Source organism: Ranitomeya variabilis, chromosome 5 (genome assembly GCF_051348905.1).
Source record: "Ranitomeya variabilis isolate aRanVar5 chromosome 5, aRanVar5.hap1, whole genome shotgun sequence".
NCBI classification, from domain to species: domain Eukaryota; kingdom Metazoa; phylum Chordata; class Amphibia; order Anura; family Dendrobatidae; genus Ranitomeya; species Ranitomeya variabilis.
In genome coordinates this window covers 462,653,061-462,666,806 of record NC_135236.1, presented here as the reverse complement: position 1 = coordinate 462,666,806, position 13,746 = coordinate 462,653,061, and positions in this window count along the sequence as shown.

Here is a 13,746-nt window from a genome sequence, read left to right as displayed (position 1 = left end):
AGCAAGCAGATATTGCACCATTAAATGGAATGCTACAGGATGATAAGCAGCAGTTGACAGCAAGCAGATATTGTACCATTAAAGGGAATGTTGCAGGATGGTAGGCAGCAGCCGACAGCAAGCAGATATTGTACCTGTGTGAAGAGAGGACATGGATGTTAATTCCCAGCCGTTGAAATAACTGCAGCGTCTCAATACTTTAGCTGACGTGATACTTTTGCTGCAGGGAGATGCGTGCCTGACCCCACGCACATATCTGATGGAAACTGTCCTCTTCCTCTGTAATGCCCGGATCTTGCTTCTGTTCTCCTCCTGTTTTACGAGGGGCAAGGAAGACATCCTGCAATGGGAATCGAGGAGGACTCCTAAAAACACCTTTTGTGTGCCTGGACGTAGGTCGAATTTTTCCCACATGACACGTCAACCCAGGCCCTCTAGAATTTCGATAGTCTGGGCCCAATGCTGATTGAGGAGGATAGCTGAGTCTGGTACTAGAAGGATATCGGCAAGGTATGGAACCATAATAACTCCCTTCCTCTTCAGAAAGGTTGCCATCTCCATCATTATCTTTGTAAGGCTACGAGGAGCTGAGGATAGGCCAAGTGGAAGGCATGTAAACTGGAAATGGCAGCTTGCTCCCTGATGATCTAATGCAAACCGCATATACTGGCGATGGTTTGGGTGAATTGGAACGTGATAGTATGCATCTCTTAGATCTAACGTGCACATGATGGAGTCCTTCCCTACCAACTGAATGCTTGATTTCATTGTCTCCATTTTGAATTTTTTGTACCTGACCCATTGATTCAGGGGTTTTAAGTTTATAATGGTACGATATTTGCCCGGAGGCTTTTTATGGAGAAAAGGGAGGAGTAGTAACCCTGACCTATATCTGAAATTGGTACCGGCTCGACTGCTCCTAATTAAAAGATGGAAATTTTTTTTAACTTTTACTGAGTGGCCACAATGAAATGGACTGATGAAGCAGATGCTATGGGGGTTACTTACACTGGCCAAGGACAGCTTGGCTGGTGCTTCTGAGCATGACGGATTAACCTCCATGGTTCAGACCGTGCACATCACACCACTCTGTCAGCACCATTTTATAGGGTCTTACCTTGTCCAGGTGGCCTTCATATTAGCCCCATAGTCTTTCCTTGCGTTCCTTGTTGGAACGCACGCTGCACCGCCTTGATTGGAAGTGCCCTTCTAAACCCGAAGTGCGCTCCATGCTGGAACGCACGCGCATCATTAGAAGGCATCCCCTGGCTGGAAATGCATTCCACACTGGCACGCATGCCATTCTTTGCTATGAGAAGTCCTGCGCTCCGCAGCAGCATGGAGCCGAGAGCCCTCCGGAAAGGGAAGCTGGGATGTCGGGAGCTCAGTCCTGCTTCACCGACAGGCTGAATGACCCCCGCAGTGAGGTATCAGCCTCGGAGCCTCTTGACAGCAGGAAGGGAAGAGATCCAGTCCTCTTTGATCCCACTGTGCTCCGGTAAGTAGTTTGCGCTCCTGCACTCTGTCCTGATAGGAACAAGAAAAACACTGCAGGTGAGGTGGAAGAGGGGGCTTTTAACCTCTTGTGTGATTCCTGTCCCTAGAGGATGAGTAGAACTACCTCCTGTTGTGCTGTCATGAGGGACGTCCTGGGGAAAATTATTTTTTCTATAAAAGATTTTATTGTATAAAAGCAACAACAACAAAAAAAAACTATGTAAATGAGGCATCGCTGTAATCCTACTAACCAAAAGAATAAAGCTGCCATATCAATTTTACCACATGCAGAATGGGGGAAAAAAAAAACCAATTCCTGAAATGCTGGCTTATGTTGATTCTACATCCAAAAAAGCGAAATAAAAGGCGATCAAAAAATGTCATATGACTGAAAATGGTACCAATAAAAAGGATAACTTGTCACGCAAAAAAACAAGTCCCTACATGACTATATCAGCCGAAATATGGAAAAATTATAGCTCTCAAAATATGACGATGCAAAAACTTCTTCTTGCAAAAAAAAAGTGTTTTTTTAGTGTGTGACAGCAGCCAATAAAAAAAAAGTATATAAATCTGGTATCGCTGTAATCGCAGCAACCTGAAGAATTAAGGCTAGTTTCACATTTGCGTTTGTAGGAGCTGCGGAGGGCTGCGGACTTCCTCCGTGAAGCCCCGCCCTCGGCCGCATCTCCGCCGCTAGCTCTGCCTACTTCTGTATGCGGCCTGCGTACCTATCTTTAACATTAGGTACGCAGGTCGTGCGGCTGAATGCGGATGTTTCCGCATGCGTCATTTTGACGATGCGGAAATATAAAATTGCTACAAGCTGCGTTCTACGCTGGTCTCCGCATCGTCAAAACGACGCATGCGGAAGCATCCGCATACTGTGGCACGACCTGCGTACCTAATGTTAAAGATAGGAACGCAGGCCGTATGCCGGCCGCCTGCAGAAGTAGGCGGAGCTAGAGGCGGAGGTGCGGCCGAGGGCGGGGATTCACAGAGGAAATCCACAGCCCTCGCAGCTCCTACAAACGCAAATGTGAAACCGGCCTAAGTTGTCTAATCACTTATACCACATAAGGAATGGTGTAAAAAATAAATAAAACCAATTTTTCACCTGCAGTGGATTTGTTTATTCTACATCCCAAAGATCGGAGTAAGGCTTGGAGCCATTTATCCTGCACTCTACACTGAGTGCTTGCTGATATACGTGATTCATACAGAAACGCTGGTGGAAGATTCCCTATAATAAAGTAGACGGATGTACTGTGGATGCCATAGGACCTGTTGTCCAGCGGTGTCTGTCTTTTTAGGCATTCATAAAATTGAGGTCCACCATAGTTTTGCGCACCTCTGAAAGAAAGAACAACACTGAACAGAGGCCAGATGGAGTCCAGAGTAACTCTGCTGCCTCATTATAGTGATTGGATCCCTCAGGAGTTTCATCTGTTACGTCACTCGGAAATTTAGATGGAAACCCAAAGTAAGTACTGGATAAATGTGATCCCAAATGTTATGTAAAATGTTCCCAATTTAATGCTTCAACTCAATCAACAAAAAAGTCAAGTCCAAATTCAGGTCCATCATTTGTTAATGGAAATATAGGGGGCTTCCATGTAACTGGTAGCACAAAAGCTCTGGAAAAGCAAAATGGCTCCTTGCCCTTCAAAAGAAATTCTGCCAATTCTGAGCTCCCAAATCCAAATGACCCCCTTCCTTCTGAGCCCCAGTGTGAATAAACCACCTTTAGCATTCATGTTTGGCAGGGGTATTGGAGCGCCCCAGACGCAGGGCCGCGTGGTACTCGGTACCGGGCCTCTCTGTCTCAGTCCTGGGGTTGTCACGGTGGCTAGACCCAGTCCATGACCCTGCTAACGGGCGTCCAATGAAAGGTGTGATGATGGTGCAGGTCACGATGAATAACGAGGACACAGGGTTGCAGTCTCTTTACCTCTTTACTGAAGGCTTCAGGATCCGCAATCCAGAGCACTGCTAACAGGGCTGGCTGAGACCGGCCGGTCCGAAGGCACATCCAGAGTTCCCTTTGCAGGTGGAAATCAGTGCCTACCTTCTAGCGCCTGTGTGTTGTAGTACCTCCCTGCTGAGCACCACGGGATAGTCCTCACAACTGTTGTGTCTGTTTCTGATGTTCTTCTCTCACAACTCATATCTATTCTGATGTTCTTCTCCGTCCCCCAGATGATATGGATAGGACGCACCCGTATGACGGGTAGGCCTGGAGTTCTTCCGGGACCCTAGCGTCGCTCCTCTCCCACAATTGCCCCCTATGTCTTCTTAGGTGATTTAGGTGAGACAGCCAACCTAAAATTAACTGCCCTGCCGCTGTTTGAAGTATTGCTTGGAGCCTAATACTTCTTCGGCATTCCAGCCACCGGCTACGCGCCTCAGTAGGATGTTGCCTCGATCTTACGGCACAACTCCTACTGGCTTTATTTCCTTTTTGCTGCGATCTCGTTTCTCACTTCTCCACAGTAAACCTCGCTTCTTTTCCTTTCTTAGGATGCCACCGCATTCGAGTGCAGGCGCTGCTCCGTAACGTTCTGTTCTGTTCGCTAGGCCACTGTCAGGATCCCACCCCTGACAGAGACCCCCCTGAATCTTCCCCTGCAACACCCTCTGCCACAGGATGTTGCCTGGATCCAACCCAGTCAGCTTCTGACTAACTTCCTATCCAGCCCCCAGTTTTACCAGATTGTGAGGAGTGGCCTAATACATAGAACCCTTTGCTCCCCCTGGTGGCCAGAATGTGAAGTGTAAAGTGTGACTGTGATACCTGGTCAGGTGAACTCCTTAAGTGCCATCAGACGTACCATCACTCCCCTTAGCGGCGGAGCGTCAGTACTGCAATGACCAGGACTCTGGGGCGCTGCAGTATACTATCCAAAATTGAGTCACTTGAGGGGGGATTCTGCTCTCTAGCACTTAGGGGCTCTGTAAATGGAGTCAGCAAACTATTTTAGGAAAATCTGTGCTCCAGGAGGCAAATAGCGCTCTGTCCCTCCCGAGACAGACTCTCCATATGGCTAAGCAGTACTGTACAGCTACATATGTCGTATTTCTACATTTAGCAGAAATTGTGGGACAAATTCTGGTGCCAATTTTACCCACTGCTTGTGTGAAAATGTAAAATCTGGGGCTAAAATAATTTTTTGTGGTAAAAATTTAATTATTTTTTCTTCACTGTCTAATTTTATAAAATTCTGTGACCCACCTGTGGTGTTAAAATGATGACTGCACCCTTAGATTAATTCATCAAGAGGTATGTTTTGTAAAATGGGGTCACTTATGAGGAGTTCTGCTGTTCTGGCACTTCAGGGGCTTTCCCAATGGGTAATGGCACACTCATACCATAACGCCAGAGTCACACTAGCATAGATTACGGACGATTGCTATGCGATAAAACATCGCATAGCGAACGGATCACTGTTAATTTATGGGGCAGCTCACATCACCGTTTTTTTTCTCGGGTGTATTCAGCGTGCAAGTGAAATCGCAGCATACTGAGATTTTATGCGTATATCAGCCGAGTCTCGCCAATGCAAGTCTATGGGTGCGAGAAAAAATTCGGACACCACACGGACCAGCTATGTAGCTTGCAAGAAACACGCAACTATTTTCCAGGAGACAGGAAATTGCCTCATCCTTTATCAGGAAGCAATGTGCTATCTGATTTTTACGCAGCGGTGTCATATGCGGCTACAGTAAAATCACCCTGACAGGTTAGAATAGAATAGATAGAATACATATATGCACATAGAATTATATATATATATATATATATATATATATATATATATATACTGCATATATATATATATACTGCATATATATATATATATATATATATATATATATATATATATATATATATATATATATATATATATATATATATATATATATATATATATATATTAGGATGCCAAGGAAATGCATGGTAAAAATTAGGTAGCACGTTTTTGAAGGTCTTACCTCCTAATTTTGTTCCTTTTTGGTCATAGATATTTTAGAATTTTCTCTTTTAACCCCTTCATGACCCAGCCTATTTTGGCCTTAATGACCTTGTCGTTTTTTGCAATTCTGACCAGTGTCCCTTTATGAGGTAATAACTCAGGAACGCTTCAACGGATCCTAGCGATTCTGAGATTGTTTTTTCGTGACATATTGGGCTTCATGTTAGTGGTAAATTTAGGTCGATAATTTCTGAGTTTATTTGTGAAAAAAACGGAAATTTGGCGAAAATTTAGAAAATTTCGCAATTTTCACATTTTGAATTTTTATTCTGTTAAACCAGAGAGTTATGTGACACAAAATAGTTAATAAATAACGTTTCCCACATGTCTACTTTACATCAGCACAATTTTGGAAACAATTTTTTTTTTTGCTAGGAAGTTATAAGGGTTAAAATTTGACCAGTGATTTCTCATTTTTACAACAAAATTTACAAAACCGTTTTTTTTAGGGACCACCTCACATTTGAAGTCATTTTGGGGGTTCTATATGGCTGAAAATACCCAAAAGTGACACCATTCTAAAAACTGCACCCCTCAAGGTGCTCAAAAGCACATTCAAGAAGTTTATTAACCCTTCAGGTGTTTCACAGCAGCAGAAGCAACATGGAAGTAAAAAATGAACATTTAACTTTTTAGTCACAAAAATGATCTTTTAGCAACAATTTTTTTATTTTTCCAAGGGTAAAAGGAGAAACTGGACCACGGACGTTGTTGTCCAATTTTTCCTGAGTATGCTGATACCTCATATGTGTGGGTAAACCACTGTTTGGGCGCACGCAGGGCTCGGAAGGGAAGGAGCGCCATTTGACTTTTTGAATGAAAAATTGGCTCCAATCTTTAGCGGACACCATGTCGCGTTTGGAGAGCCCCCGTGTGCCTAAACATTGGAGCTCCCCCACAAGTGACCCCATTTTGGAAACTAGACCCCCCAAGGAACTTATCTAGAAGCATAGTGAGCACTTTAAACCCCAAGGTGCTTCACAAATTCATCCGTAAAAATGAAAAAGTACTTTTTTTTCCCCAAAAAATTATTTTAGCCTCAATTTTTTCATTTTCACATGGGCAACAGGATAAAATGGATACAAAATTTTGTTGGGCAATTTCTCCTGAGTACACCGATACCTCACATGTGGGGGTAAACCACTGTTTCGGCACATGGTAAGGCTCGGAAGGGAAGGAGCGCCATTTGACTTTTTGAATGAAAAATTATCTCCATCGTTAGCGGACACCATGTCGCTTTTGGAATGCCCCTGTGTGCCTAAACATTGGAGCGCCTCCACAAGTGACCCCATTTTGGCAACTAGACCCCCCAAGGAACTTATCTAGAGGCATAGTGAGCACTTTAAACCCCCAGGTGCTTCACAAATTGATCCGCAAAAATGAAAAAGTACTTTTTTTTCACACAAAATTTCTTTTAGCCTCAATTCTTTCATTTTCACATGGGCAACAGGATAAAATGGATCCTAAAATTTGTTGGGCAATTTCTCCTGAGTACGCCGATACCTCATATGTGGGGGTAAACCACTGTTTGGGTGCACGGCAAGGCTCGGAAGGGGAGGCGTGCCATTTGACTTTTTGAATGGAAAATTAGCTCCAATCGTTAGCGGACACCATGTCGCGTTTGGAGAGCCCCTGTGTGCCTAAACATTAGAGATCCCCTACAAGTGACCCCATTTTGGAAACTAGACCCCCCAAGGAACTTATCTAGATGCATAGTGAGCACTTATAACCCCCAGGTGCTTCACAGAAGTTTATAACGCAGAGCTGTGAAAATAAAAAATAATTTTTCTTTCCTCAAAAATGATTTTTAGCCCAGAATTTTTTATTTTCCCAAGGGTAATAGGAGAAATTGGACCCCAAATGTTGTTGTCCAGTTTGTCCTGAGTACGATGATACCCCATATGTGGGGGTAAACCACTGTTTGGGTGCACGGCAGGGCTCGGAAGGGAAGGCACGCCATTTGGCTTTTTGAATGGAAAATTAGCTCCAAACATTAGCGGACACCATGTCGCGTTTGGAGAGCCCCTGTGTGCCTAAACATTGGAGCTCCCACACAAGTGACCCCATTTTGGAAACTAGACCTCCCAAGGAACTAACCTAGATGTGTGGTGAGCACTTTGAACCCCCAAGTGCTTCACAGAAGTTTATAACGCAGAGCCATGAAAATAAAAAATCATTTTTCTTTTCTCAAAAATGATTTTTTAGCCCACAATGTTTTATTTTCCCAAGGGTAACAGGAGAAATTGGACCCCAAAAGTTGTTGTCCAGTTTCTCCTGAGTATGCTGATACCCCATATGTGGGGGTAAACCACTGTTTTGGCACACGTCGGGGTTCGGAAGGGAAGTAGTGATGTTTTGAAATGCAGACTTTGATGGAATGCTCTGCGGGCGTCAGGTTGCTTTTGCAGAGCCCCTGATGTGCCTACACAGTAGGAACTCCCCACAAGTGACTCCATTTTGGAAACTAGACCCCCAAGGGAACTTATCTAGATGTGTGGTGAGCACTTTGAACCCCCAAGTGCTTCACAGAAGTTTATAACGCAGAGCCGTGAAAATAATAAATGTGTTTCCTTTCCTCAAAAATATTTTTTTAGCCCAGAATTTTTTATTTTTGCAAGAGTAACAGGAGAAATTGGACCCAAAAGTTGTTGTCCAGTGTCTCCTGAGTACGCTGATACCCCATATATGGGGGTAAACCACTGTTTGGGCACATGCCGGGGCTCGGAAGGGAAGTAGTGACGTTTTGGAATGCAGACTTTGATGGAATGGTCTGCGGGCATCATGTTACGTTTGCAGAGCCCCTGATATGCCTAAACAGTAGAAACCCCCCACAAGTGACCCCATTTTGGAAACTAGACCCCCCAAGGAACTTATCTAGATGTGTGGTGAGCACGTTCAACCCCCAATTGCTTCACAGAAGTTTACAACGCAGAGCCGTGAAAATAAAAAATCATTTTTCTTTCCTCAAAAAAGATGTTTTAGCAAGCAATTTTTTATTTTCACAAGGGTAACAGGAGAAATTGGGCCCCAATATTTGTTGCCCAGTTTGTTGTGAGTGTGCTGGTATCCCATATGTGGGGGTAAACCACTGTTTGGGCACACGTCAGGGCTCGGAAGGGAAGTAGTGACATTTGAAATGCAGACTTTGATGGAATGGTCTGCGGGCGTCACATTGCATTTGCAGAGCCCCTGATGTGCCTAAACAGTAGAAACACCCCACAAGTGACCCCATTTTGGAAACTAGACCCCCCCAAGGAACTTATCTAGATGTGTGATGAGCACGTTCAACCCCCAAGTGCTTCACAGAAGTTTACAACGCAGAGCCGTGAAAATAAAAAAATCATTTTTCTTTCCTCAAAAAAGATGATTTAGCAAGCAATTTTTTATTTTCACAAGGGTAACAGGAGAAATTGGGCCCCAATATTTGTTGCCCAGTTTGTTGTGAGTGTGCTGGTACCCCATATGTGGGGGTAAACCACTGTTTGGGCACACGTCAGGGCTCGGAAGGGAAGTAGTGACATTTGAAATGCAGACTTTGATGGAATGGTCTGCGGGCATCACGTTGCATTTGCAGAGCCCCTGATGTGCCTAAATAGTAGAACACCCCACAAGTGACCCCATTTTGGAAACTAGACCCCCGAAGGATCTTATCTAGATGTGTGGTGAGCACTGTCAACCCCCAAGTGCTTCACAGAAGTTAATAATGCAGAGCCGTGAAAATAAAAAATAATTGTTCTTTCCTCAAAAATTATGTTTTAGCAAGTAATTTTTTATTTTTGCAAGGGTAACAGGAGAAATTGGACCCCAACAGTTGTTGCCCAGTTTGTCCTGAGTACGCTGGTACCCCAAATAAGGGGGTACACCACTGTTTGGGTGCACGTCGGGGCTTGGAAGGGAGGGAGCACCATTTGACTTTTTGAACGCAAGATTGGCTGGAATCAATGGTGGCGCCATGTTGCGTTTGGAGACCCCTGATGTGCCTAAACAGTGGAAACCCCTCAATTCTAACTTCAACACTAACCCCAACACACCCCTAATCCTAATCCCAACTGTAGCCATAACCCTAATCACAACCCTAACCCCAACACACCCTTAACCACAACCCTAATCGCAACACACCCGTAACCCTAATTCCAACCCTAATCCTAACCCTAATCCCAACCCTAACCCTCATCCCAACCCTAACCACAACTGTAACCCCAACGCACCCCTAACCCTATCCGTAACCATAACCACAAGCCTAATCTTAACCCTATTTCCAACCCTAGCCCTAATTCCAACCCTAACTCTTACTCCAACCCTAACCCTAAGGCTATGTGCCCACGTTGCGGATTCGTGTGAGATTTTTCCGCACGATTTTTGAAAAATCTGCAGGTAAAAGGCACTGCGTTTTACCTGCGGATTTACAGCAGATTTCCAGTGTTTTCTTGTGCGGATTTCACCTGCGGATTCCTATTGAGGAACAGGTGTAAAACGCTGCGGAATCCGCACAAAGAATTGACATGCTGCGGAAAATACAACGCAGCGTTTCTGCACGGAATTTTCCGCACCATGGGCACAGCGGATTTGGTTTTCCATAGGTGTACATGGTACTGTAAACCTGATGGAAAACTGCTATGAATTAGCAGCGGCCAATCCACTGCGGATCCGCGGCCAATCTGCTGCGGATCCGCGGCCAATCCGCTGCGGATCCGCGGCCAATCCGCTGCGGATCCGCGACCAATCCGCTGCGGATCCGCAGCCAAATCCGCACTGTGTGCACATGCCATAACCCTAACCCTACCCCTAACCCTAACCCTACCCGTAACCCTAACCCTACCCCTAACCCTAACCCTACCCCTAGTTCTAACCCTAGTTCTAACCCTAACCCTAGTGGAAAAAGAAAAAAAAATATTTTCTTTATTTTATTATTGTCCCTACCTATGGGGGTGATAAAGAGGGGGGTTTATTTATTATTTTTTTATTTTGATCGCTGTGATAGAACCTACCACAGCGATCAAAATGTACTTTGTAATGAATCTGCCGGCCGGCAGATTCGGCGAGCGCACTGAGCATGCGCCCGCCATTTTGGAAGATGGCGGCGCCCATGGAGGAGGCGGACGGGCACCGGTAGCCTCGGTAAGTATAAGGGGGGGGAGATCGGGGCACGGGGGGGCGTCGGAGCACGGGGGGGTGACATAGGAGCACGGAGGGAGCGGACAGGAGGACGGGGGAGCGGAGCACAGGACGGAGGGGACTACGGTACAGATCGGTGGCTTGGGGGGGCGATCGGTGGGGTGGGGGGGGTCACTTCAGTATTTCCAGCCATGGCCGATGATATTGCAGCATCGGCCATGGCTGGATTGTAATATTTCACCAGTTTTTTAGGTGAAATATTACAAATCGCTCTGATTGGCAGTTTCACTTTCAACAGCCAATCAGAGCGATCGTAGCCACGGGGGGGGTGAAGCCACCCCCCCTGGGCTGAAGTACCGCTCCCCCTGTCCCTGCAGAACGGGTGAAATCGGAGTTAACCCTTTCACCCGCTCTGCAGCGACGCGATCATTCCATGACGCCACATAGGCGTCATGGGTCGGATTGGCACGGGTTTTCATGACGCCTACGTGGCGTCATGGGTCGGGAAGGGGTTAAGATTAGTTATCATTTACTGGTTGCTCAAAGGCACAACATATTGCAGTTTTAAATGTTCGTTTAGTATTTATCGTCATGCATATCTCGCGTTATGTATGGTATGTTATGCTGTATACAGATCAGATTAATTGATTTTATATTTTGATAGATCGGGCGTTTCTGAACACGGCGATACCAATGTGTGTATATATATATATATATATATATATATATATATATATATATATATATATATATATATCTTCAACAAGTGTTAAATCTAAATTTAATGTCAACATATTTTAGATGGTGGATCCTTATGCCAAAAGGAACAAATTTAAGGGGTAAGACTTACCAATTTGCAAAGTTCAATTTTCCTTGGCACCCTCTCAGCTTATACTCGAGTCATTCCCAGGGCAGAGGAGGGGGAGCGGCAGCTGTCTAATAATACTCACCTGCTCCTGGCGCGGTCCCTGGAAGTCCCTGGTTCTCCGGGCGCTGACAGCTTCTTCCTGTATTGAGCGGTCACATGGTACCGCTCATTACAGTAATGAATACGGACCCTAATCCACTCCCTTAGGGGTGGAGCCGCATATTCATTACTGTAATGAGCGGTACCAAGTGACCACTCAATGCCGGAAGGAGCTGCCGGCGCCCGGAGAACCAGGGATGTCCAGGGGCCGCGCCAGGAGCATGTGAGTATGGACGGAGCAGTGAGCTATATTCACCTGTCCCACGTTCCACCGCCTCTCAGTCTTCCGCTCCTCTGCAGTGACGCTCAGGTCAGAGGGCGCGATGACACGATTAGTGTGCGCGCCGCCCTCTGCCTCAGTGCAGAGGACGGGGAAGACACAGCGACGCTCGGTGGTGGAACAGGGGGCCTGAGCGACGAGTGGTGAGTATGTCTTTTTTTTTTAAATCGCAGCAACAGCATATGGGGCAAATATCTCTATGGAGCATCTTATGGGGCCATGTGCAGCATTATATGGGGGCAAATATCTCTATAGAGCATCTTATGGGGCCATGTGCAGCGTTATATGGGGCTAATATCTCTATGGAGCATCTTATGGGGCTATGTGCAGCGTTATATGAGGCAAATATTTCTATGGGGCATCTTTTGGGGCCATGTGCAGCATTATATGGGGCAAATATTTCTATGGAACATCTTATGAGGCCATGTGCAGCATTATATGGGGCAGATATCTCTATGGAGCATCTTATGGGGCCATGTGCAGCGTTATATGGGGCAAATATCTCTGGAGCATCTTATGGGGCCATGTGCAGCGTTGTATTGGGCAAATATCTCTATGGAGCATCTTATGGGGCCATGTCCAGCGTTACATGGGGCAAATATCTCTATGGAGCATCTTATGGGGCCATGTGCAGCGTTATATGGGGCAAATATCTCTATGGAGCATCTTATGGGGTCATAATCAACATTTGTGCAGCATTATATGGGGCATATTTTAATATGGAGCATCTTATGGGGCCCATCATAAACTGTATGGAGCAATATATGGGGCTCCTGATTCAATATGGATATTCAAAAACACTTAACCTACTGATGTCTCAATTATATTTACTTTTATTGGCACCTATTTTTATTTTTGACATTTACCGGTAGCTGCTGCATTTTCCACCCTAGGCTTATACTTGAGTCATTAAGTTTTCCCAGTTTTTTTGTGGCAAAATTAGGGGTCTCGGTTGATACTCGAGTATATACGGTATATATATATATATATATATATATATATATATATATATATATATATATACCTTGAGCAAGTGGTAAATCTAAATTTATTGTCAACACATTTTACATGGTGAATCCTTATGCCAAAAGGAACAAATTTGAGAGGTAAGACTTACCAATTTGCAAAGTTCCTTTTTCCATGGCACACAAATATATATATATATATATATATATATATATATATATATATATATATATATATATATATATATATATAATATATATATATATATAATATATATATGATATATATATATAGATAGATAGATATACATATATATATACCGTATATATATATATATATATATATATATATATATATATATATATATATATATATATATATATATATATATATATATATAGTACAGACCAAAAGTTTGGTCACACCTTCTCATTAGGGTTCCCAGTGTGGGATCGGCCATGAGGTCGGCGATCATCGTGCCAAATTCGAGTTTCGTATGATGCGTTCAGCGCCATTTCTCAGCCAATGAAGGAGGACGCAGCGTGATGACATAGGTCTCGGTCCCCACCATCTTTGAGAAGGGCATGACAGTGATTGGCTTGCTTTCTGCGGCGTCACAGGGGCTATAATGGGGCATGCACGCCGACCGCCACCTTACTTCTGCCGATCTTAGCATAGGGAGAGGTTGCTGCAGCTTCGTCAGAAGAAGGGACATAGTTAGGGAGGGAAGATTAACCCCCAAACCGCTTGTGCTGTAGCGATTTCCACTGTCCAACACCACCTTTGTTTTGCAGGGACAGTGGAGGCTATATCTTTGTGCATCAGCTCTGAAGCTTATTGGGCTGCCTCATAAGGCTCCCTGATAGCTGCATTGCTGTTTGCACGCT